We start from the raw sequence: 27621 nt of genomic DNA, 5'->3' as shown, positions 1-27621 counted from the left end.
ACGTCTCTCCCTTTCTAAAAGAGATATCCTGATCTGTATTTCTTAAGTCCCTGCTAAGCTCACTGTTAATGTTTTGGAATTATTCGTGAAATGTTCTCCCTTTAAATAGTGTTCAGACTCCTTAAGGAAATTGAATAATCATGATAAACTATGTTTTATTTTATAAAATCAAGTTTAACGATTCGCCATTGATTTTTTTAACTATTATATTAGTTGGTCTTAACCGCTACACCGTGATGAAATTACAAAAAAAGCATTCCTTAGGGGTTGCACATTTTATTGGCATTTAAGTTTTGGGGATAAAGCATTATTTCGGAACTTTGCGGAAAACCAAAATCTGACTACAATCATCAAGTGCAGTGTGTACTAAAGATTTTAACATTTTGTAAAAATATAGAACAGTCTATAACAGAGGTAAGATTGGTCAAAATCTTCATTTTAAGGAAATTTGAGGCAAACTTCTGTTAACTTTTTGCTTTTGTTTGCACTCAGATATACAAATGGTATACGAGTTCTGCCTTTCTTTATGCCACTTTGAAAACATGGCTTTGTTTTTTTTTTTTATTAAATTGTAAAAAAATGTTTTCAACAGGATATCGAAACTTCTGATTTTCTCTCTTCGACATTAAGTCAAGAAGTATAATGTATCATGTATGTTTTCAACACCAGTCTTTTATCGTACAGCTAAAAGATTGACAACCTGAAGTTTAAAAATATTATCCTTTGATAAAAAATGTGTAGTATAATTATGTATACTACAATGTATTTTACCCTGCAACTTTGAAAATACATTTCGGGATATACGAGTCATCGTGAGTCTTCTCAGTCTTAGTTAACTATGTAAATTATGTAAAGCCCCCAGAACATCAGAGTGTTTGGGGATCCAAAGATATTAGATGATGGTATGATGGTGGTAAAACCAAAATACGCTGCTTTTTGATGATGGTAATATGATACAATTTTAAGGCATTTTGTATAAAATCCCATATACTTATATTTAATATAAAATTTATTCCATACATAATAAACATTTCAAAACCTTAATGAGTTTTGGTGATATTGCCTATAATGCAACAAAAATTATTGAAATTTATGTAAGGGAGATAATAAGGGTGTGCACTATCAGAAGAGTATTTCGTTGATCCCGGTGTACAGTTTATATCAAAGAAAATAGAAAAGTAATTGGTCATCAGAGTATTAATTTTTTGTTAATGAATTTTAAGGAAAATCAACACTAAAATATTTAATTTTTAATATATAATTTAAGTGATATTCTTGTCCCAGTTGTATATATTACCGGATGCCGTATTATGAACAACTAAGTTATGCGGGGAATTTCCGTGTGTGACATCATAAGCACTTCCGCTTTCAACCAAATCGAGGTCGAAGTGAAGACTACTCATTACTTTTGACATTTCCGGCTAAATTGGTAAGGATATGCATGCATTTTACAATATATCATTCAGAAATATTGAAATATACACATATAAACTGCCATTTGCTAGTGGTTTGCTTGTCCCATTTATCTGAAAGGTTATGGTTTGTACGTGAGGTTTTACAGGCTTCTGGATGACCTAGATCTTTCTCAGCATCCCTCTCCATGAAAAGGATGTCTGTAGGACATTTCCCCGAATTTTGAAAACAATATTTACCAGATTGTTCTTGAATGCATTGCATAGTTATGCACGTTATTTGACTATTTGAAACAGACTCCATAATCTAAAAATAGTCGACTTTAAAAGTAAAAAAAAACACAAGCTTGCAAAAGAAATCTGCATACAATATCCGTTCCATTAGGATATATATTCAGTAATTGACCTAATGCCAGAATCAGATTGGCCACGCCCACTGAAGCATGTTGCATGGTGTTAGGTCAATTGACAATTAAATGTGACGCTGATCATTATTGCTGATCATTTTCCCGAAATGGATTGAAAATATACAATATTAATTTTGTATATTAGGATATATTCAGTAATTGACCTAATGCCAGTATCTGATTGGCCACACCCACTGAAAAGCATGTTGCATGTTGTTAGATCAATTGACAAATTAATGTGACGCTGATCATTTTCCCATAGAGGATTGAAAGTATACATTTTTTTTTGTATTAGGATATATTCAGTATTGACAAATGGTGTAAGGTCAATTGACAAATTCATGTGATGCTGATCATTTTCCTGTCAAGGATTATAAATACATTTGTTTGAATTTCAACAATAAATAATAGCACATCTTGCAAAATCCAATGAATTACTTTGAATACATTTAGATAACAATTAACTTTAAACATGCAACAAGGCGGAGCGATGCTACTGATGGTGTCATGTTAATTTGATATACACTTTAACACACTCCTCACTTTGACCTTATTCCGCTGACATATGTGCAAGAACGCTCCTTATTACGTAATTCTCTTTGATTTTATTAACTGCCTTTGTGAGAATGTGAGAATGACCACTGAATTAAATGTAAATTTTGGCCAAATTTGACCACATTTTTTAGGTAAGATTAATGGGGCTTTTCAACAAAAACAAACTTACTTTTAAAACAGTATCAACCTGTTGCCTGCTTGTGAATACTACTGAAAAATGGCTATTAAAAAGTAACTAAAAAGGTTCTGCTGTCCAAAAGTCCTAATGTCTTTGAATCAATCTTGTACATGCAGGAAAACATGATTCTTTGTACAAGTTGTATTTAAATTTAACATTCTATATATATAATAAATATTTTGGGATTTTTTTTTCGGGAGCTTTTCTATCTTGTGACCCTTCTGCTAAACAGTCCTCAAATATTTAAATGATGACTTCTGAAAAACAACATATGGGCATTTACACTTGTAAAATGGCAGCCTATTTTCTGTCATGAATTGTTTTAAATCTGCCCAATCCTATATGTTGCATGAGTAATCCACAAGCTTGGGGAACGGCTTTCCTATAGGGGGGTTGGATCAGAAATTTTGAGATTAGAAAATGCGTGGAAACGTTCTTGGTTACATTGAGTAAAAATATCCTCTTCTCATGAAATTAAGATGAACCCAGAATTTATTTGTGAAATTTGAGGCAAAATTTCCATAGATTACTTCAGTGCTTTTTCTGACCAATTAAGGGGTTTATTCCCATTGTCAAAACAGATACAGACTTCCCCTTGGGGACAAGGTCAGAATATTCAAGTTTTTTACCAAATATATGACCAATCGGTAGTAATATTTCCTGATGCATTTTATTGCAGGCTGTTTCCCCTAGCAAAAAAGTGTTCATTTTTCTCCTACATTCATATTTTCCCAATATGTTTAACATCACTAAATCATTAATGATAAATCAGAAAACAAACTAATGGACAAGGTCAGAATATTTGAGTTGTGACCAGAATATATGACCAATTGACAGTAATATTTCCTGATGAATTTTATGGCAGGCTGTTTCCCCTTGCAAAAAAGTGTTAATTTTTCTCCTAAATTCATATTTTCCCAATATGTTTAACATCACTAAGTCATAAATGATAAATCGAAAGAAGGCTTTGTATGCCTTCAAACAAGCCAGCTTTAATACAGTTAATTGTCTATAGACGGAGACAAACATGTATATTTGCTATTCTATATCACCTAAAGCATGACTGTATATTTTTCCTTGATGGCGGCTGCCGGGTTGTCAGAGAGTGTAAAAGAACAATGATTATGTCAGAAGTCGTCGGCATCTGTGATTTTGTCACATGGTACCACCAGCATAAATTTGCTGACTGCTTCGTTATATGGGGCAAAATCACTTCTAGCAGTTGGTTGCAATGGGAGAAGACAAACATACAATTGCTCTCAGACATTCCACAATGGGTTGTTAAATAATTTCCAATAACTGATAATTGCGTGTGTTACACAAGTTAGTATTTGACTGGGGACGGGATGTCTGCTTTCAATAGCATAAAGTACACTAGATTGTTCGAAAAATGGTGTGGTCCCGTCTTTATGACTATTATTCAGACTCGTGGTTCAGATTTCCTCTCAAGGCAACATTCTGTGCAGATTTTCCAATTTCAACATATTACTCCTGGAATTTAATTCCCAAAATGGGCAATTTTATGATTTGGGTGATAGTTTTTCTGAACTGATGGTTATTATATTGAAATATTTTTGGCCATTCTGTTTAGTTAGTTTTCACGACTCTGTGGGGATACATTTGCTTTCATATACACAGTTTTTTTCTGCATATTATATTTCAAAATCAAAGCTTTGAATTTGCAATGTGATGAGATCAGACATTCAGGGATGTGATTTGTCCGCGGATTCGCGGAATTCCGCGGATCTAATAGCCCCAGGGACCCCCCCCCCCTATTTTTTTTTTTCAGCTCATTACTTGAGTTACTAGAGTGCTTTTGGTTGTAAAAGTTGATATTCCAGTTAGCTTCAAATTTAAAGTCAGAAGATTCCTTAAAAGAGCTTCTAAAAAGCCAGTTTTTCTTCTAGGGCAGGTGCTTTTGACCCCAAAAGTGCCCAAGAACCCATGGCCAAAATGGTTTCAGCCCTCCAGCTGCCAGGTCAATCACATCCCTGACATTGCCATGTTTAGAGGGCAGAGGGGGTTTGGGGTGGGGGGTTTAAGGAGGGGAAAAAACGGTTTTAAAGCTTTGAATTTGCAATGTGATAAGAGCAGACATTGCCATGTTTGGGGGGAGAGAGGAACTGAAAAAAAACAAGTTCTAAACCTAATTTATTTCAGTCCCATGCTGCAGTCTTTCTAAAAGATAAAAAATAAAAATACATGACAGTGACTGTGCTCCAGCCAGGATTAGGGCAGGGTGATAGCTCAGAAAGGGCACTTTTGATGCAAGGGCCAATGTTCAATTCTTATTGTGTATGTGTTGTAACTACTTCCAATACTAGTTTGTCTTGAATACACTAGCTGTTATCTTTACTTAAGCGTCAAAAAGTATTTATATTAATTTGATTATTTTTTCTTATTTCTGAAAATTTACTCTGTAAAACTACGGCACAGCAGGGTGTAGTAAAAAGGCAGCAGGGTGCTGGAGAAAAGGCAGCAGGGTGCTGGAGAAAAGGCAGCAGGGTGCCCCAACTGCTTATTAGGCCTACCTGGAGCACTGCTTGAAATGAGGTCTTGTAACAATGTGCCAGACCTCACAAAATTATTACAGTACTGAAACGTTTCAGAATCAAAAATCGTTTTTTACCATTTCAAAAAGGTAGAATTGTGTAAGCATTCAACATTACATCTTAAACAAAAACAGTCGTATCAGACGCATTTAGGATTTTAACCGCCCCAGTGCCTTAGGTTTCAGAACTGAAGCACCTAGGAGCTGGAAACATAGTGGGTTTGTAAATGGCTTGATGACTGGAGTTTATTGACACTAACCAACAAAGTCCATTGATACAAGATTTTTCTCCTAAATGTAGAACTCCAGAACTATTTGGAAAAACTGTTTAACAATCAATTTATATCCCAGATTCGATCCAGCATTCATTGAGATCAGGTCACCATGCAAATTATGAGTAATTTCTCAGAAAATCAGTTGGCCGTTATAACAGAGTCTCTTGGGCCATGTTAAATGAAGGCTGTACAATTTCTGACTAAGCAGCCGAAAAATGCATGAGACAGTTATTATTGGACTCTAAGAAGTATCATGTTACTATGATGATGATGTGCCAAACTTGTCTATGCAATTGTATTGAATCCATTTATTTAGGTGTATTTGTAAGTTTCGGTGCAACAATGAGAGATTGCTTTAATGTCAGGAATGTGATTAGTCCATGGAGATCCACTAATCTAATGGCTCTAGGGATCCCCCAAAAAATAAAAATAAATATGTTTGTTTGTTACTTTATTTTTTGGTAGTATTGACACACAAGTTGGCGTCAAATTTGAAGTCAGGGGGGCCTCAAAAGGGCTTCTAAAAAGCCAGTTCTGCTGCTCTGGCAGGGTGCTTCTCACTCTTTGACATCCAAAGCACCCCCAAAAGCCATTGCCTTTTTTTCAGCCCTTCAGCTGCTAGGTCAATCATATCCCTGAATGTGCAGCTGAAAAAATTGTTTGTCTCAAATAATTGTATAATTTAGTGTGATGATGTGCCAGGCTTGTCTATTCGATAGTACTGCATCAATTTATTGAAGATTTTGGGCAACAATGGGAGATTGCTTTCTTGCACATTGCTGTTTTTTGAAGATTTATGGAAGTAGAATTATTCGTGTAAGGCCCCAGGTTTTGAGTGGTTTAATAAGCTATCTGCTTTTGTTGTGGGCTTTCTTCACCGGCCCGGGCCCATGTGAGTTTGGTTGACTTTGCCACAAAGTGAGACGACCGGGTTTGAAACTTGTTCTTGGTAGGGTTTTAGCAAGAGGGAAACTTCGAAGACACTCTGCACTGTCTCAGACTTATCCCTGGTTTGTGATAAGAAAGTGTTTTCCCAATATAAACTATGGAAGTCAATATAACTTGATGTTAACATCTCCCTGAATGGTGGAAAACTTGTTTTCACATTTGCTATGATTCCTGCCAGGTATTCCAGTTTTCCCCCACTGCATAAGACCATGCATACTCTGGGGTAACATCATGTCAACAAGAATTATAAAGCAGTAATAAAAATGAATCAATAAGTTTAAACTTCGATCTAAACTAATTAAGTTTAAACCAAATTGGTATAAAAGAATCTTCCAGTGTTTTATCAATGCATTGCAATGGCCACAAATTGGTTTGAGACATACAAAATCATAGTGAATCCCTTATGTATCATTACACATATCAGATGAAGACAATATCCTGTACTTGTGCATATTGATTGAATTTATTCATTACTTTCTTGGCGTCAGTGTCTTATATGATGCTTCTTGAAACAGTCATCGAAATTTTCACAAGCCAATAAGACCAGTGCATTTTTTTCGAATTCCGAATTTTACTTAAAGCTGCGCTCTCACAGATTGACAGTTTTGACATTATGTTTAAAAAATTTGTCTAAGAATCAACTGATTTTGATATCAATGCCTTCATTTAGTCATGTAAGATAACTCATAATCAAACTGATCACGATTGTTTGGAAAAGTAAAGAAAATTTCATTTTTCTTAAAGCTTTTAGCCATAAAACAACATTATTTTAATGTATTAGTTTGAAAAGCTGTGATCTATTTTTAGTCAGCAGTCTTATATCATTGTTTTCCACACATATTAAATTATTATGCAAAAAATAGTTTCTTCCAAGACAAAAAATTAAAAAAAGTGGTCAAAATGGTCAATCTGTGAGAGAGCAGCTTTAAAACCATTATCTGAGTAAACGGTTTGTTTCAGAGATTCCCAAGCCAAATTTGTTAGTGTTTCCTAGTGGCACCGCGCACCCCAGTTAAGTCGTGCAGCGTCGGGAACGGGCCAGTATGTACACTCCGGTATAGTAGGGGTGGTCACCGAGCCCGAGCCACACTGTCTAAGGGGCACGTGCAGTTGGCCATTAATTTGGGGAATTAGCTGGCACAACTGCGAGTTACCGTTTAAGTTCAGATCACGTTTAATGGTTCACTTTGATTAACAACTCAAGTCCAATGAAGATGTTTAAAAGTTGGTTCTTTATTAATTCCACATTTAAGTTGAATAGTTAACAAAGATAAATCCAAAGACTTATTCAACAAGAAACATTCAATAGTCCATGTGATATATTAAGTTATGAAAGTAAGTGAATTAATTATATAGTCACAAAAAAAGTAGTTCAAAGATATTTCCTTAGTAAAAGAAGAAGTACAAAGTTCCTAGTTTATATGTATCTCTAATGTATATATTTCTCTCTTTTTTAAATGAAAAATGTACATACTTATATACTAACTTAAAGAGTCGAAGTTACCAATCAGAATTAAGTGATAAAAAGATAATGATCGAAGATTTTAGAAAGTGTCACTCAAAAATAATTATTGTCAAAAATAAAATTTACAATTAGATTAAGTCTGAGATAATTGAGAAGTGTCAAAGTCTCAAACAGTAAGGTTTATGATTATGATCTGAGATAATTAACTGATAATAATTAACAAGAGGAAGCAGTAAAATCTTATCAGAAATGTCAAAACACTCAATTGCAAATAGAATGACTGACAAAAGTCTCTTTAGGAAATTATGAAAGTAAATATCATAGAAAAATAAGATGTAACCAAAAAAAAGAACAATAAATTTTCTAACAGAATTTGAAAGAGAAAGTCACACAGTGACAAATTCCCCCTTGCTCACAAAAAGTTTGTCCCGAACTTAATAAAACAGTTATAACTTTAACATAAGTAGAATTTTTTTTTTTGATTTTTCTAATTCTATAATTGAAGTTTAACATAACATGAATATTATATGATGAATTTTCACCCATGTAACAATACAATACAAATGAAAAACAAGGACAATACAAGTTGCTATATACAGTGATATGTACAGTGTGGATCCACATACAAAATAGGTTTAAAGAACATATACATGTATATAAGATTATGAAGTAATTATACAGTTTAACTCATTTCACTCCATTTTGATTCCAATATCCGACATTATAAGGGTATACATGCGATAAAACAAACTTTTTGCGCAATAGAGTTGCAATATCTTTAGCATATTTTAGAATTTTGAGCGTTGACTCAAAAATTAAAAATTAACCCTTAGAAAATCGAAGACCAGAATATAAAAAAAAAGATAGTTAAATCAGCAGTTCTAAGATTTCTTTAGTGCAGCTAATATGTACAGTGTGGATCCACATACAAAATAGGTTTAAAGAACATATACATGTATATAAGATTATGAAGTAATTATACAGTTTAACTCATTTCACTCCATTTTGATTCCAATATCCGACAATATAAGGGTATACATGCGATAAAACAAACTTTTTGCGCAATAGAGTTGCAATATCTTTAGCATATTTTAGAATTTTGAGCGTTGACTCAAAAATTAAAAATTAACCCTTAGAAAATCGAAGACCAGAATATAAAAAAAATGATAGTTAAATCAGCAGTTCTAAGATTTCTTTAGTGCAGCTAATATGTACAGTGTGGATCCACATACAAAATAGGTTTAAAGAACATATACATGTATATAAGATTATGAAGTAATTATACAGTTTAACTCATTTCACTCCATTTTGATTCCAATATCCGACATTATAAGGGTATACATGCGATAAAACAAACTTTTTGCGCAATAGAGTTGCAATATCTTTAGCATATTTTAGAATTTTGAGCGTTGACTCAAAAATTAAAAATTAACCCTTAGAAAATCGAAGACCAGAATATAAAAAAAATGATAGTTAAATCAGCAGTTCTAAGATTTCTTTAGTGCAGCTAATATGTCCAAGGTTTTAGTAATTTTAGCACAACTTTCCAGGATACTCCTTTGTATTTCTTCTACCTGGTTGTAGCTTGCATGCTTGTTATAGTGTTCTTCTACCTGGTTGTAGCTTGCATGATTGTTATAGTGATCTTCTACCTTGTTGTAGCGTGCATGATTGTTATAGTGATCGCAATCTTGAAAACATTCATTTTGGTTGGGTTCATCATAGTTGTCGTGGATTGGTGGATCATGGTAAGGTTCAAAGTTGTTGTGACATTGAGGTTCATAAGGAAAGTGGTTGTTGAAAGAAGGGTGTTGGTAGGTCTGGAAGTTGTTGTTGTAGTATGGTTCTTCGAAGGCTTGGAAGTTGTCATCGAAAGGAGACGAGGCAAATGATGGTTCATGGATAATGTCAGCATATTGTTGATGATGTGGTTGGTTTTCGAAATGTGGTCTATTGTAGCTCCGGTATTTTTGGAAAGGCTGGTTGTAGTTTTGTTTTGATTTTTTCTTTCTATTGATTTTAGGGTTTTGCTGAAAGCTTTGTTTTTGAATGTAATTAACTGTAGGTTTAACTTGATTGAAGAACTTGTGCTGGTGTTGCCGAAGTGGTCTTTTGCGTTTCTTTCCGTGCATTGCTTTGCTGGCATGAAATTCTCGTTTGAGGTGTCCAGGAACTCTGCACTGAACATACCAAGCAAATTCCTTGTCTTGGAAACGAACTTTGTAGTAAAGTTTTCCATTTTGTCTTTTGCTAGCTTCAAGTTGTTGAATTCTTGAAGTAGGTAGTTTGAGACAAACAGGTTCTTTGCAATCTGGGCATGTTGGAGTTTTGTTGATGCCACTCGGTCCTGGTTGAGGTGAAGATGCTTGAGGGTTACTGTGAATCTGATGCTGCTTAGCATTAGGTTGTTTATCCTGGTTCTTGTTCATAGGTAGAGTAGCTTTAATGGTGTGCTGCTTCTGTTGAGGTTGAAATTTTGATGCAACAGTTTTGGTTTTGTCTGCTGTTGATGATTTGTTAGCTCTGGGTTTCATCTTTGGTTTCCCTGTTTTAACATTGATTGGATTTTGATTAGTTGCCGCATCTTGCAGTTGTCGTTGCTGTTCAACTTGATTGTCGGCTGTATGGTCATTTTGTTGAAGAGCTTGATTATTATGTTGAGGACAATTTGTAGCTGGCTGCTGCTGAATGTCAGAAGTATTGTCCGGTGCAGGATCAGTGTCTTCAATATCATCATCTAGGTTGTCATTTAATTGATCAGGATCAAGCTCATCTGCTGCATTATGTAGATCATCAGGAATATTGGTTGGCCTTTCTTCAGGATCGTAGTATGGTTTAAGCCTCTTGGCATTGACAAGGGATTGTACCTCTTTGTTAGTTGCCTGATGTCGCACTTTGTATGTATGGTTTGGTCCAATCAGAGTGATGTAGTAGGGACCAACCCACTTGCGGTGTAGCTTGGGTGCTTTTCCAGGTGGTACTTTAGTGCAGTAAAGCCAAACACGTTGAGCTGGTCTATAGCTGGGAAGTTTAGACCACTTGTCATACTGCTTCTTGTACTTGTCCTGTGACCGCTGTATGTTTTCGCCTGCAAGTTTGCGACATATCTCCACATTCTGTGTAATTCGAGCGAGGTTCAGTTTGATATCTGGAGAGAGATGATCTTTTGGTTGTAACACAGTGTCGATAGGGAGCCTCATTTCTCGTCCGAATAACATGAAAAAGGGACTGTAATCCGTTGATTGGGTTGCGGGAGTTGGAACGGTATGCCATCATAATTCCAGGAAGATATTCTGGCCAGTCATCTTGCTGATTTTTACAGTAGGCACGAAATGATTGAAGAATGAAAGAGTTTTTAGACTCTACCAGTCCATTGGTTTGAGGATGATAGGAACTGGTGTAGCTGCGCTTGATCTGGAAGAGTTCAGATGAGGCATTCACAAGATGGGACATGAAGTTCCTTCCCCTGTCGCTGATAAGTGTCCTTTGAGCTCCGTATCTGGAAATGATTTCCCGGTAGAGGACAGCTGCAACTTCTGGGGCTTCTTGTGTTTTCAAAGGGAAGCACTCGCACCATTTTGAGTAGCTGTCAACCACTAAAAGAATGTGCTTATATTTCTCCTTTGTAGTAGGTAGTCCACTCAGAATGTCCATGTGCCAGCGACTGAAGATGTCATCCACTGGCTGTGGGTGAAGAGGAGGTGGCTTACTATTGAAAGCTCTCTTGGATTGTTGGCACACTTCGCAGGATTGAATATACTGCCTGACATCGGTATACATTGATCGCCAGAAGTATTTACTACGAAGGGCCTCATAAGTACTCTCTGAGCCTTGATGTCCTCCTCCTATTAGACAATCATGGTAGGACTTGAGTAGGTCGTCGCGAAGTTTTCTTGGAATGGCAATGCATTTGACGATTCTTTCATGTTGTGGTCGATTCTTGTTGCGTTTTGTGTGGAAATGGTAAAGAACTTGGTTTTCAATGGTGTAGTTGTAGGATTCAGCTGCTACCACTCTAGCTAGTTTTTCATTATCAGGGACTTCTCTGGTTTTCAGGTATTTGTAGAGGTGTTGAAGATCACAGCAAGATTGTTGAGCATTGGATATGGTGTCTATGTTAATGTTGTCTGGTGGGTCTTGAATGGCTGTTATAGGTGAAACAACTACGTCTGGTTCATCAGGATACTGGAATGATGTCTGAATGTAGGTTTTTGTTGAAGCTCTTACAGAACCAATGTGGTCTGCTAGGTCTGTAGAATACTTTGTTTGTTCGGAGCTGTATTCTTGACATGAAAGGAAGTCTGCAGTGTGGTTGGCAGCACCAGCTCTGTGGCGGATTTCAAAGTCGTAGCCTTGTAGTAGAATGCTCCATCTCCCAAGGCGACCTTGACAGTCTTGGATCTTTTGGAGATATTTTATGCCAATATTGTCGGTGTAGATGATGAAATGTTTGTTTGCAAGGTAATGTTTAAAATGTTGTATTCCTTCCACTAATGCAAGCCCTTCTTTGTCTGTGATGTGCCACTTTAATTCGTTTTCACGCAGTGATCGTCCTCCAAAGCTGATGGGGTGCTCTTTCTTGTTGTATTCCTGTGTTAACACATATCCTATTGCATATTCTGAACTATCGGTTGAAAGTACAAATGGTTTGTCAAAGTCTGGGTATTTTAGGATTGGTGTACTAGTTAATTTTTCTTTGAGTGTTTGAAAGGCGATTTCACATTTTTGTGTCCACTGAAATTTTACATTTTTCTTTAGTTGATCTTGGAGGGGTTGAGAAATTTTAGAATAGTCCTTCACAAACTTTCGATAATATCCAGCCATTCCTAAAAAGCGTTTGATTTCTTTGGCAGATTTTGGTGATTTAGCTTTCATTATTTTCTCAATATTTTCTGGAGATGTAGTTAACCTGTCTTTTGAAATAATATGCCCAAGATATTTAACACTGGTTGTTGCAAACTTGCACTTGGTTGGATGAAGTTTCAAATTTGCTTGTCGCAGGTTATTGAAGATGGTGTCTAGATGATGGATAATTGTTCGGCAAAGGTTTTGGAGAAAATCAGGATGTCATCAATGTAGACCAAAGCAATCTTGTAGTTGAGGTTTCGGAGTACTTTGCTCATCAGGGCCTGAAAGGTCATTTGAGCATTGGTCATCCCAAAACTTAACCTATTGAATTCAAAGACGTCTCTGTGTGTGATGAAGCCACTCTTGTGTTTAGTTTCTTCCCCAAGAGGAACCTGCCAAAAGCCCGAACGGAGGTCCAAAGTAGAGTAGATGGTAGCCCTTGACTCAGCCAAGGTGTCGAAGACGTCTGTCATATGAGGAATGGGGTATGACATTGGCTCGGTGATTTCATTGAGTTTGCGGTAGTCAATGCAAACCCTCCATTCCCCATTTGGTTTCTTCACCATGACAACGGGGCTATGCCAGGGTGTGTTGCTCTCGGTAATGAACCCGTTCCTTTTCATCTCATCCAATGACTAATGGAGAGGTTAAACTAAACAACTTATTGGATATTTTTATGCCCGCTTTTGAAAAAAGTGGGGTATATTGTTTTGCACATGTCGGTCGGTCGGTCGGTCGGTCGGTCTGTCTGTCTGTCGGTCGGTCGGTCGGTCGGTCGGAATACCAAATGGTTTCCGATCAATAACTTGAGAACGCTTTGACCGAGGGACCTCATACTTGGTATGTGTATTGGTCATCACCAGCAGATGAACCCTATTGATTTTGAGGTCAGTGGGTCAAAGGTCAAGGTCAGTGTGACCTTTACATGAAAAACGGTTTCCGATCAATAACTTGAGAACGCTTTGACCCAGGAACCTCATACTTGGTAGGTGTATTGGTCATGACCAGCAGATGAACCCTATTGATTTTGAGGTCAGTGGGTCAAAGGTCAAGGTCAGTGTGACCTTAACATGAAAAACGGTTTCCGATCAATAACTTGAGAACGCTTTGACCCAGGGACCTCATACTAGGTAGGCTTATTGGTCATGACCAGCAGATGAACCCTATTGATTTTGAGGTCAGTGGGTCAAAGGTCAAGGTCAGTGTGACCTTTACATGAAAAACGGTTTCCGATCAATAACTTGAGAACGCTTTGACCCAGGGACCTCATACTTGGTAGGTGTATTGGTCATGACCAGCAGATGAACCCTATTGATTTTGAGGTCAGTGGGTCAAAGGTCAAGGTCAGTGTGACCTTTACATGAAAAACGGTTTCCGATCAATAACTTGAGAACGCTTTGACCCAGGGACCTCATACTTGGTAGGTGTATTGGTCATGACCAGCAGATGAACCCTATTGATTTTGAGGTCAGTGGGTCAAAGGTCAAGGTCAGTGTGACCTTAACATGAAAAACGGTTTCCGATCAATAACTTGAGAACGCTTTGACCCAGGGACCTCATACTAGGTAGGCTTATTGGTCATGACCAGCAGATGAACCCTATTGATTTTGAGGTCAGTGGGTCAAAGGTCAAGGTCAGTGTGACTGTAAGCTGAAAAAAGGTTTTCTGATTGTCCATATTTTTTTAATGCATGCACAGATGATTGGGATTGATGTATAAATGTTTGTATAGAAATGATTTTCTTTTATGTTACTATTTTAGTTGGGCATTTATTTGCCTTCTTAAGTTATCATAAGTAGATGACCTGCCTCATATGCATCCAATGACAAATCAGCTGTCATTTCAGTCCATGCATATTTCATTCAATTGTCCAAATATTTCTGGCAACTTGGCGCTCAGGGGGCATAATGTTTGACAAACATCTCTTGTTGTTATTCGGTTGGGACGCGGCCCAAACTATTTATTAATAGTGGCCTAACCAGGCTTGTTTTAGCTTTAAGGTCATTGTTAACATTTTAAATTCACAATTTTAATTGTCTGATCATAATTTTGTACATGGAGGAAATGAATTGAATAAAATATTCATATGCAACTTCCTCAATTGTCTTGTTTTCAATGTCAATGCAAGCCAAACTTTCTCTCAAGTTAATTGCGCATAACCTTTTCTATAAAAAGCGATATTTCTGCCAAAAGTGGAGATGTATAATATATTGATTTACAGAAAAAAATGCAAATTTGGCAACTCAGCAGAAATTGCTACTGTATAATTATGCAATTTCTGAAAATTCTTTATAGTCCCAAAGTGGGACATTTCCGTGCTTTTTGGCTGAGAAATGATGTCTTAATTCTTCATATTTCTACATCAATACATGGTGCAATTATTCATAATGTATAGGGCTTTGTCAGCTTAGGCCAAAATTTGTTTGATGTTTTTCTACCCTCATTTTATGGTTTTATGCAGGTAGAATAAGGTTGTTGTTTTTAGTTCCAAACCTCCACAAATTCAACAATGAAAATGAAAGAAAAAATTTAACCATGACCATACAAGTGGATAAAAATCTTTTGTGTCCTGGGTCCCAATTGTCCTTTTTGTCATGAAACGCCAAACAAGGTTTCAGTAGTGGCCTATGATGGAATTATTCATTAATTGTATGAGGCATTTTTCAGCTCACTGTTAGAGAAAGAAAGTTTTCTGACACGATTATTAAAATTTGGTTTAGTTTTATGAAATTTGCACTGTTGAACATAAGGGTTCAAAGTTAACAGAGACTACTGCACAGTCATTGAAATAACCCACTTGCCCGAAGCCAGAGACAGATAAAAATGCTGTTGGGCAAGTAGAAATGCCAACTCGTCAGTGGCAAGAAAGAATTAAATTACAATAAATTGTACTTAGACATAATTTTATTCAGGCAAGTAAAAATGGTTTCTGACAATCAAATTTTGAAAGCAACTTGTCCGAATAGGCAAGTTCAGCAAAAAACTATTTTGAAGGCTGGACAAGAGACTAATTGTCTCCCTAAACAGACTTCTTTGTCCCTATTGTGATATAAAGAGAGAAGTCTTGTGTATTATATATTAAATGCTTTGTCAAAATTCTACATGATTTCTCCCTATTGTTACATGAGGGAGAAGTCAGTATCACATTATTCAGTCTATATTCAATGATTGCCAAAATTCTGCATGATTTCTCCCTATTGTAACATGAGGGAGAAGTCAGTTTACTTTATATTCAATGCTTGCCAAAATTGTACATAATTTCTCCCTATTGTGACATATAGGGAGAAGTCAGTGTACTATATATTCAATGCTTGCCAAAATTCTACATGATTTCTCCCTATTGTTACATGTCCCTATTTACAGCCCTGGGCTAGCTTGAGCCCTGAACATATCAGGGTTCGAATTTAACTTTGAGGAGCACTCGCAAAATTTTGCGAGTGCATTTTGAGGAGCACTCGCAAAATGACAAATCAACTTGCAATTTTATTATTTGCTTTATTCCCTTATAATATTGTCTAATTAAAGTAGAAATTAACACCTAAGACATATTATGAATATTAAAAAGTATCAATCTTGAGTGACTCGACTACTAGAACTTGTTGATGGCTTATTCTATTTGGGGGGTATGGAAAGACTCATCTGATGCTGGCAGCTTTTTGATAACAAAACTGTCCAATAATTTGACATTGTTCACTTTGTATATTTACCCTCGCCATCGGGTAATTAATACCCATTCGACAAGCACGCTACAGATTTCATTAAGTCTATAAGTATTAAAAACAATAAAATGATAAATTTAAAATAAAAAGGCAACAGTAATGTAGCGTGGATACTTTGGACCATGAAATATATCGATCAAGGAAGTCTATTCATTTTGACAGTTGGACGGAAATGTATTCAAAGGATGATGGGGTTTACATATAGTGCGCAAAAGCGCTAAATTTAGCCAATGATTGAGCTAGGTGATTACGTCATTCGTATTTACTTTGTATTATGAACTCCTCGGAGCATCCCGGAAAGATTCGCGATAAAACTCGGCCTTTTCCGTATTTGTTCTATTTTTGAAAACCTACTAGAGCGTGACTCCGTAATGTCTTCTTTATACCGGTAGTGTAAACATGCCACTTATAGGCTGTTTACACTCGACCACATAGCGGAATTAAGTTCATGTTTATTCTACTTTCCTTTTAACATTTTGTGGTCTAAAAAAAGCCACTCGCAGAATTTTGCGAGCTTGAATAAAAGTCACTCGCAATTTCCAAATGTCGCTCGCATTTTGCGAGTATGCGAGTCTAAATTCGAACCCTGCATATACTAAAGTATATAAAACACTAAGTTTATGATAAGAACCGCCGCAGTCATGTGCATACATATTTTGATGCTCACAAAACTGCAGTCCTGATTAAGCAATTAAACAGTTACTGTTATCAACATCTTATGATAATGCATGAACTGAACTACTAAATGATGTTAATTAATATACACAAGAGTTCTATATCAAAATCCCACTTATATGCTTCGAAATAAACACACATGGAAATAAAACTGCATCTGAAAATCACAACTTGCCGTCAGCTCATATTGTTTTTTAAAGAAAAAGAGTCAAGATATCGCCATAGCCTTTAGTGTGTTTTTTTTACGCAAACTTTAACATAGGCCATAAGTAAATTAACGTTTAAGATATTCAAATGAAACTTGGTGCAAATGTACCAGAGACTATAGGATGTGTATGTAATACATACATGCAAGGTCCACAACTCTGGCTCTCACATAATTGTCCTGCCCCTTTTTAGGCTTAAAAAATAAAGGTTGGGTTTTGCTATGCGGCAATTAATTGTTGAGTTAAAATCAATTTTACTCGGTGAATTAATTATGATCTTAATCATGGACTTTCTTAACAATCACCAAAGAACTCTTCAAAGACTAACCACATTCTTTACTTTTAAAAAGTTCTGAAAAGTTCTGAAAACAAATGTACTCGAGTATCATAACAAACTTAAGATAGTGCCCAAGGTACTCGATTTATTTTAGTGTTTTAAGGCTTTTGATTTCATGAAAGTTGCTTTGTTAAAAGTGAGATAAACTTCAATTATGCAGTACAAGTTTTGGCAGATATTTGAATCTGGTCGTAAATGAAGCTAACAAATTGAATTATTTCATTAGTTAGTGTCTGGCCTGTTTAAAGCTCACACTGTAAACTGCTACCTCAACAATCTTGTATGTTGGTATTGAACTAAGTTTTTTAGCTCCACTATTTGCTTGTATTAACGTTTTGCTTGTAGTCTAATTTTACAGTAATCCATGCATGTTTCACCAAAACCATGCAATTTAAACTAAAAAGTGGCAGAAGACTGTGGGGCAGGCTGTCTCTGTGACAGCTCTTGCTTATTGGTTTGTCAGTTCTGTACAAGTTGGTCAGCATTGTATAAGTAAGACCACAATTATTACATATTCCAGGGATGTGATTTGTCCACATATTTGCAGAATTCCGCGGATCTAATGGCCCTAGAAACCCCCCCCCCCCCAAAAAAAAAAATAAATAAAAATAAATATATATATATTTTTTTTACCTGAAAAAAGTTATATGGCTGCTTTCAGTTGTTTAAGTTAACATTCAAGTTTGCTTCAAATTTAAAGTCAGGAGAGCCCTCAAAAGAGCTTCTAAAATGCCATTTTTTCTTCTACAGCAGTGTGCTTTTGACCCCAAGAGCGCTCCATAAACCCATGGCCGGAAATGTTTCAGCCCTCCAGCTGCCAGGTCAATCACATCCCTGTATATTATTGGGCCCCACCCAACCCACATTTAGTTTAGTGTGTTTTCTTCACTCTTGTAACTTTTTTAATTCCATGAGGTAAAAATTAAGAATAAAATTTATGTTTACACGAGAGGCTGAAAAATCTTTTTTTTTTTTAAGTTGATCAGGTAAGGCCAAGCAAGCGATGATATTCAATGTAGCCTGAAGAGTTTTATATTTTGTGCGTAAAGGACAAATTATCAGGGTTTCCGCCAGGAATTTCATAAGGCATGTCGGAAGGGGAGGGTTTGGGAGGGGTGTCCCCTCCGTACGTCGATTTTTTTTATATTTTCGTATCCAAAATGGTGCAATTCCTGCATTTTAAACAAGTTTACAGTTATGTACCTATGATTTAGAATTACCAACTAAAGTCCGATTAACATTAAAATTATTTGTGAAAAGGTTTAATGGTTTCTCTTCCTTAATTATTGGTATTTCTCAAGTTTTCCGACAATACAATATCGACGATATTGATCGACTCATGGTATTATTTATATTGACACCGTTGATGTCACAGCAAAACGTGTAAAGCAGGCTGCATGCTGGAACACAAAAGAGCCCGGAGCAAAGCGACTGCTAGTGTATTCGTATTTAAAGCTGCAACAGCTAATATTTTTAAAGCCGGGTTGGCTAAATAATAACTTAAAGGGAATGTAATGTGTATTTTCAGATTTATTTATCAGATTTATTTATCTTTTTTCTAAATAAATTAAAAGAACGATAAAATAATCAAAGTTTAATAATAAGCAACACAAAATATAACTTTACACTTTTAAACTGAAGACGGGAACGCGACTCAATTAATTACGACGACATAGCATAACCCTTGTTTATAATAACACAGATATCTTAACACGGCTCTCAATTATAATTTAATAATTGGTTAACAAACGGACTCGGGATTAAGAAAAAAATGAAACGACACATGATTTATGTTACCGAAATCAATTAACACTTATTGTTTACTTTGCGTTCATAGATGATTATAGGGATGAAGGTCGCAATTACGACAGTGGTGTTTTTCACACATTCCCATTCTGATAAAGAATAGGAGGAGTTTGGTTAATTGGCACTGTTGAACCTCACCGACACGCCTTCATGCTGTCGTCGATCCTGAATGGCTGATACAAATGTCGTAATAGTCCCGACACGCCTTCTGGCTGTCAGTCAACCGTTGTAATCGCAACAAAACTGTATATTGTCAAAACTGAGGATTGTTTTGATAAGGATTGTCGCTACACGGATTAAAGCATGTCGGCATAATTAACGCGTGTCGGTAATTGGCCTTGCCAGCGGAAGGCACGTCGGGCCCGACACGCCATAAAGGGCTGGCGGAAACCCTGAATATATTTGTGATAAGTTTAAACTTTTTCATTTTACAACGATGACACAATGTTAGTGATAGTGTGGTCTTGTGGTGTGAGGGAAAGGGAAGTACCCGAAGGAAACCTACTTGTCTGACTTGGTAACCACAAACAAAACTCACATGGGCCCAGCCGGGAATGGGTTCCAGATAGTCTATGATAGAAGCCACAGGGATGATGGCATGTGTGTTATTGGTATAGTTCAACAACTTTAACCTTGGCCCAAACTTAAAAACCTTGTAAGATATTTATATGAAACTTGGTACACATGTTTCCAGAAGCAATACACACATGTATAGCAAGTCCCATAACTCTGTACGCAATCATATAGTAAAAGCATAAATAAGAAAAATGGACGTGTGTGATTGGGAGCGTGCGAAAATGCGTGTGTGTGTATTTTTAATTTTCTAAAATATGAAACAACATAGATATGTTTTGATTTATACTTTGATTGAAATTGCTGGTTATTCAGTTATTATAATATCTATGTTCAAAATAATTGAGAAAACAAAAACTCTGGCTTAAACCATAGTAACATTATGCTCCTTGCTCCATTGAAAAATAACAACTGGAAAATGTTTGTGTAAGTTTCTTGAAAATTGTTCCACTGCGGACATCAATGACTTTACAGTACACAAATAAATAGTTCACTGTCTTTGTTTATTACAGGGAAGTAAAATTTGTTAAAGTTGTTTGAATGTCAGTCTGAGTTTTTTCAAGAAATTACAATGGAGGCAAAAAGTCTAATCTATTTAAAGAAGAAATCTCTCTTGGAATTAGCTTTTATTTCAACCGTGACAAACACAAATAGGTCTTAAGAGGGCACTTTATAGTCTTCAGATTTTGCAATTAATAGTGTGGCCACTGATTCCCCAGATAAAAAAAAAAAACGCAAAAATATCTCTATTTTTTTCTGTAAACAAATCATATGTGCTTTTTTTGTTTTGATCGATAAAGTCAAATGAGTTCAATATAATAATGTATTAAAATTAATTTGTTTCTTTTATGCATCTAACAAGTGTAAAACTGTAATGTCTCCCTTTTACGTTAATAGTCATGATGTTAGCAGCAAATAACTGGAAATAAAGTAACTGCGCCTGTGGTGTAAAAAGTTTTGAACGTCTTTTTTTTCAAGTTACTTTAGTTTCTGTAAATTATTTTTGACAGAATGCAAAAAAAGTATGAAACCTGTTTCTGCTTGTTACATGTGTATAAGTTTTAAACTACTGTTGGATAATTGGACAAACTTCATGATCAATAATTAAATCGAAAAGGACGACCATAATCAATCATGGAGAACCAATTAATCGGAAATAATCCAAAGTTCTCTTCTATTGAATAATGGTATGAATTTATGTTCATGGCATCAACTTCTATACTTATACATCTCAAACTGGTCCAACTTATTGAATGACTAAAAAAAGTATTTATATTTTTTTTTATTGTACATATTGACTGAAAAAATAAAAAAATAAAATGATGAATTGTTTCTTCGTACATTAATTGCACAATTGTAGGATATGTGATGTAAAGATACTTCAAATGACAATTTATACATGTATTTGATGGTTTTTGAACAATTTATTAAAGTTTGATTAAAAATCGATAAATTATGATCATATTCGATTAACACTGATTTAGGGAACCAACAATTTTATGATTATTTGATTATATTCTATTATCATGCCATGACACTATTTTAAAACCTTTTCAATAAAGTTTTAATGACGTCTGGTTATAATGCAATTAAAATTGATCATGTATTTCATCTTCTAAAAATGTAAATGAATCTTATTATTGTTTTGATTGTTCATTCAATGCTCGAAACCTGCAAATGTTAAATTCCATTACAAACAGTAGTAAATACATTTACCTAGATATGAATAAGATTAAGTGGAGGTCCCCTACCAAGAAATAAATGGGTTTGTTATACATCTCCATACATTATGTGGATACTGGATGCTGGGACCTGTCATACAAGTGTTAAATCTGGCGGGCTTCATTTGGGTCAAAAGAAGGCAGATTTGAGTCAGGTATAGATGGATGTATAAGTATATCAGATGTCTGAAATATTGTTAGAAGATAGTACAACGTAGCTTTTAATCTGTATGTGTGGGTTTCTTATATAATGTTACAGATTGGTCTCTGCAATAACAACAGTGACAATCGCTACAAAAACAACAACACCACGGTTTTGTTCAGAAGCAAAAGGGGTTGTTGTGACTTGTTTTAAAAAAAAATAGTGTTGAAGTAGTAGATCACTATGTCTGCAAGTCTGCCCATCTACTGTATTAACAAGTTTATCAACTTTTTGTTGAAACTGTTATTAACTCGATATTTCTAGCCTGGTTTAATAGCTGTATTTTTAGGCTGGTTTCATTCTTACTGGCTGTACTTTCAGACTATTTTTTTACTGTATTTTTAGGGCTGTATCATTCCTATAATTTGAGGCTGTTTTGTTTTCCTAAATTTCCATGCATGTATCCTTCCTATGTATTCAAGCTAGTATCCCTCAATTTTTACCAGGCTATAAGTATTCCAATACTTCCAGTCTGGTATCATGCCTAAAGTTTCAGGCTGATACAACTCATTTTCATTCTGGGTTTATGCCTATATGCTCAGGCTGGTATAATTCCTATATGTTCAGGCTGGAATCAAAATAATTTTAGGCTGGTATAATTCTTATATGTTAAGGCTGGAATCAAAATAATTTTAGGCTGGTATAATTCTTATATGTTCAGGCTGGTATAATTCCTATATTTTCAGGCTTGAATCAAAATAGTTTTAGGCTGTTATAATTCCTATATGTTCAGGCTGGTATAATTCCTATATGTTCAGGCTGGAATCAAAATAATTTTAGGCTGGTATAATTCCTATGTTTTCAGGCTGGTATAATTCCTACATGTCCAGGCTGTTTGTCTTTTTTAGGCTGGTATTATTCCAATATGTTCAGGCTGGTATAATTCCTATATTTTCAGGCTGGTATAATTCAAATACGTTCAGGCTGGTATAATTCCTACATGATCAGGCTGTTATTCCTATATTGTCAGGCTGTATTATTCCTATATTTTCAGGCTGGTATAATTCCAATATGTTCAGGCTGGTATTATTCCTATATGTTCAAGCTGGTATTATTCCTATATTTTCAGGCTTGTAGTATTCCTTCATACAGTCGAAACCTGTTGGCTTGACTTGATTTCCCAGGGACGGGCCAAAATACTTTGAGCCTCGCAAATATTGAGGTATATTTCCAATACGACCAGGCCGGTATAATTCCTGTATTTTCAGGCTTGTATAATTCCTATATTTTTAGGCTGGTATAATTCCTATATTTTCAGGCTGGTATAATTCCTATATTTTTAGGCTGGTATAATTCCTATATTTTCAGGCTGTATTATTCCTATATTTTCAGGCTGGTATAAATCCTAAATTTTCAGGCTGGTATAATTCGTAAATATTTTCAGGCCGCGATAATTCCTTTATTTTCAGACATGTATCATTCCTATATTTTCAGGCTGGAATGCCAAGATGCTTTGATTAACTGCTGATGTTCCTTCTCTACTGCTGAATTAACCTTTCCACAAGGTACGTGTAGCAGAATGAGGCTTAAGATAAATGAAAGATATGAAATAAACTAAAAAATATGCATTGTGTGGGCTGAAAATTGCAAAATTGGAAGGGACGAACAGACAAACACTACAAATCGTGTAGTTTTCTATAACTGAAATACAAAATGTGTATATCTTAAACCAAAAAGAAAAAAAAAGTTCCACATAACCAGAAATTTGAAATAACAGAGTCTGACATAGCGAGTTTTTAAAAGATTCCAGACATTTTACAATGTTACAAAGACGTTCACATTCGTTAGTCTGAGTGTTGTAGCAGCTTCATTGCATTAATTTACATTTTAGATTGGTGTTGTGTGTCCACCTCCCTCACAAAAAGTCCCAAAAGGTTTTTTAAAACAAATGATTTTAAATGTAACCAGATTATTATACTTCATTATATTGATCGCCATGGAATAGATGTTAAGGATATAACAGCCATCATGGGAGAAATTAAGAAGGAACTTAAGTATTTCCTAAAAGGAAATGCAGACAAAAATATGAAGAGGCCCTTAGCGAGTTTTGATTTGTGGAGGAAGCGAGTGATTGAGATGCTTAATCAAGATGGTTCAGAACACAAAGGGTTTGCTATCATGCAATGTGAAAAAATAGAGTTATTTTACTATATATGGTGAGGGAAATATGAAATTTGTCAACTGTAATAGGGTATTTTTGTAATAGGCAAAGCTTCCCGAGATTTGGTTTCCTTATATGTCTTATAAACAGTGTATACATAGCTTTCACTCTTAAAGACACAAGTTCCTGGTTCATGATTGCTGCGCTCTTACTGGGGCCCTGATAAGATCCATCTGTAAATATACGGTAATTAATCTTTTAATTGCCCGGGTGTTTATAAGAATCATATCCGAGTTCAAAGTACTGGGCGCTACTGGGTGTTAATAAGATACAATTGCTTTTAACTGAGATGAAAATTGGTTATCATTATAATATTTGGATGTTAGACAAAAGAAGTGAAGTAATATCTTATATAAAGCAAGCAATCAGACAACTTGTTATTTGAAAGGTATGCTTTTAAAAAAAAAATGGGGGGTGGGTGTAAAGGAGGCAATGTTTGTCCACGATTTTGCCCCAATAATGGTCATTTTCAGACCAAAAACTGGGGGATGGGCGATTAATAGAATAATTATGGTACTTGTTTGAAGTCATTGGCAATGAGCTGTGACCATTGATTAATGAAAATAAATCTGGATAATTCAACTTTGAGGGCCTCAAATATTTGAATCAGTGATGGGGGAAAATACAGCTAATCCTTGAGATGGTACAACAGGAAGTTTTGCCTTATTAAGGGCTTTTAATGAGTGATTAGTTAAGCCCTGATCGCACTAGCATCGGACTGCAGTGCGACTTCTTCGCAATAGTTAAAAAAAGAAAAGGGATTTGGAGCTCTCTAAAAGTTTTCACTAAGGTCGCTACAAAGTTTCAGAGCAGTCTCAACCGGTCGTTTGAGCATGCACAAAAGAAAGGCTGTTTTTTATTTGGTCACTCGTTTTTCAATTATCTCCAAGTGGATTTATTTGAATCGCGGATTGTTCTTCACAGTACCGAAATAGGTGATCAAAGGTGAGGCGCTGACTTATTGGCGCTTTATCGTTGACTGGTTGACTACTTATTCTTTGACTGGTTGACGGGTTGATTGCTAAGTTGTTTCTGAGGCTGATCATGCGCCGTTAAGTTCGCTATATATAACCAGCTATAGAAAGTCCTTTCTGGGTATAACAGCATTTTTTTGTAAGAAGTATTTACAAAATTGACATCAATGATTATTTTCTATCTATTAGTATAATATCAAGTGTTCTCACTCATCATTCGGGTGCGTAAAGATAAGGCTGAAATAAAATTCTTTTCACCATCATGATGGCAACTGCAGTGTTTTCACTTGCAATTTTGTGTTTGCACGTGCTGTTAACATTACAACTGGCAAAGAAATGATCCTGAAAAGCACCCTTTTTATATGCATTATGTTTTGAAAAGTGATTGATTGACAACTAGTCACTGACCAGGTCCTAATTCAGTCACAGACGAATTGCTGACTAGTCGCTGATGGGTCTGAACAAGTTTTATGTATGATTTCTTATATCTATGCTTAATAGTTACAATCGATCACTGAGAAGTTGCAAAACCTATCGCTGAATGATATACGATCACCCCATAATTCCAAATATGTGCAGAAGTGGTTGCACCAGTCTCAGGGATTGCCAGTCTGTCAATCGCTCATGTTATCAGTCACAAAGAGGCTGCATATCAGTCGCAATGATGATGTTACCGCCCCGGCCTTTAGATGTACTGGTAACGTAACTATCTAAACTGAAACAAAATGTTAAAAGTTGAGAAAATGAATAGAAATAAAAACTGTAGATATTGATGACTTTCATTTAGGGCTTTTAGGAAATGTTACAAAAAAACTTGAAATAAATTTTGTAGAATTGTTAAATCTTATGTAATTTGAACTATAATTGATTAAGCATTTTTCACAGAATGATGTTTTTTTATTGCTGTCACGAGATTTGCAGTCTATGCTCAAGTCTTTGCCATTGGGATCACCGGATGGATTCTGACAAAAATAACCGCCAATGTTTCGTTTAGTGTTTTAATTGGGGTTATAAAGCGTCTCGCACAGGTGCTGGCTGGAATAAAGACATTCGCTAACACTAAGATAGTTAATTATTAATTTTTGCTTTACCTAAGTACAAAACCATATAAATTATTTCGAAAAGCAAAAATGAATTATAACTAAAAAAAATCAAGATCTATAACACTGTTCAAATGCCATTGACAGTAATGTGCCTTTTGAAGAAAATGTCAAACTTGATATTTTGCCATTCATTACAAACCGTTTACATGACATTTGCCATAATGGTTATGGAGCCATTATGCAGCTATAATTCTCCGTTGGGACAAAGTGGGAGAGCATTTACATGTACATCAAAGATAAAAGGCCAGCGTGTAAAATGTTTTGGTTGTTCAGTTATTAGACTTGTATGATGTTGACAGAAATAGTTGGTTGTAACCTGGTTGTATCTACTCTTTAGTAGAAACATTTTTAATGTTTCAGGTTGTTAGTAATCCACAATTGAAAGTCAAAGAGTAGAAACATTTTTATTAAGTTTCAAGTTGTTTGTAACCTTCAATTTCTGGTCATAGAGTAGGAACTTTTTTAATTACTTCTGTCCAACACTGTCTCCAAGTTTACAATTTAAAAAAATTAAAGATGTAGCTTACTGAATGGATTACATGAAAAAGAAGTAGCCTGCTCGTTTTTTGGCCTAACAATTTCTGCCAAATATGCAAATGCCATGCTAAAATGCCAGAGAATGATTTGGTTGGAATATTACAGGGAGGGTTAGGCCAGCAATGGGTAAATTAGCATTTTTCCCTGTTTTTAGAGGAATTTTACATTCTGCAGAGTAAATGACTTTGCCCTCTCTCTGTCCTGTTTCAAAATTGATGATATATTTCTCTATGGAGTGCAACGGAACTGCATTGTGGACCATAAGATGTTTTATGAAATTTAACTATTTTCATAGAATCAATGATTGGAAATGGTTCGGAACTCCGAGTTTATGGGTAAATGCATTATTTTGTAAAATATTTATCTATAATCATGTTTGCTGAATTTTTGTTGAGCAAAAAAAATGTGCCTTAGCTTCAATCATGTTTAAAATTGTATGTTCTGTAATTGTACACAATGATTATACATATTGTAATTTGTTACTGTATGGAATTAGTAAAAAAATAACTGTATTAGTTATAATGAATGATAAATTGTTTTGTGAAAAAAAAAAATCAATGTTGATATTGTTGAAAGGTTAAAAAACAACTGAATTTTCATCTTTTTTTGATGATTTTTTGTTGTTTAAAATATTTAGCAATATTGTGAACATAATTTTTTGGACTAAAAAAATACATTAAAGAAAAGCATATTAAATAAATTGATAAGCAATTTGTAAATTGGAAGTCTTCTTCTTATTTTTATTGTATTTGCTGTTTCTATCTCATATGTGAATACAGTCAGTTTTTTGCCTAAAACTTGCATCTGAAACAGTTACAGGCAATTGATAGCATCTTGTATTTAGAACAGTTTTAAAGATATTGAAAAAGTAATCTTAGAACTAGCATGATCGCACTGTATTGGGGGTCTTTTTGATAACGGCAATATCTGATTTTGACAGAATTTTGAATATGTTGCCATGGTAACAA

At 35.2% G+C, this 27621-nt stretch overlaps 1 protein-coding gene across 13 annotated transcripts in view; it reads left to right on the top strand.

Moving 5' to 3' along the window:
• Positions 1–1365: 1365 nt before the first annotated feature.
• Positions 1366–27621, top strand: part of LOC128221911 (talin-1-like) — a 134981-nt gene continuing 108725 nt past the window's right edge. For 7 of the 13 annotated variants that reach the window (XM_052930568.1, XM_052930570.1, XM_052930567.1 and 4 more), the window contains exons 1-3: positions 1372–1429; positions 22948–23040; positions 23313–23383. The gene's annotated coding sequence lies outside the window, so the exon portion shown is untranslated. Of the gene's footprint in view, positions 1430–22947; positions 23041–23312; positions 23384–26875; positions 26989–27621 lie in introns of those variants that run through there. The other 6 variants (XM_052930572.1, XM_052930577.1, XM_052930578.1 and 3 more) reach the window with 3 other exon arrangements.

The sequence above is a fragment of the Mya arenaria genome, chromosome 16 (genome assembly GCF_026914265.1).
Source record: "Mya arenaria isolate MELC-2E11 chromosome 16, ASM2691426v1".
Taxonomy (NCBI): domain Eukaryota; kingdom Metazoa; phylum Mollusca; class Bivalvia; order Myida; family Myidae; genus Mya; species Mya arenaria.
Note: the sequence above shows the minus strand (reverse complement) of the source record. Positions and strands in the feature narration are given on the sequence as shown.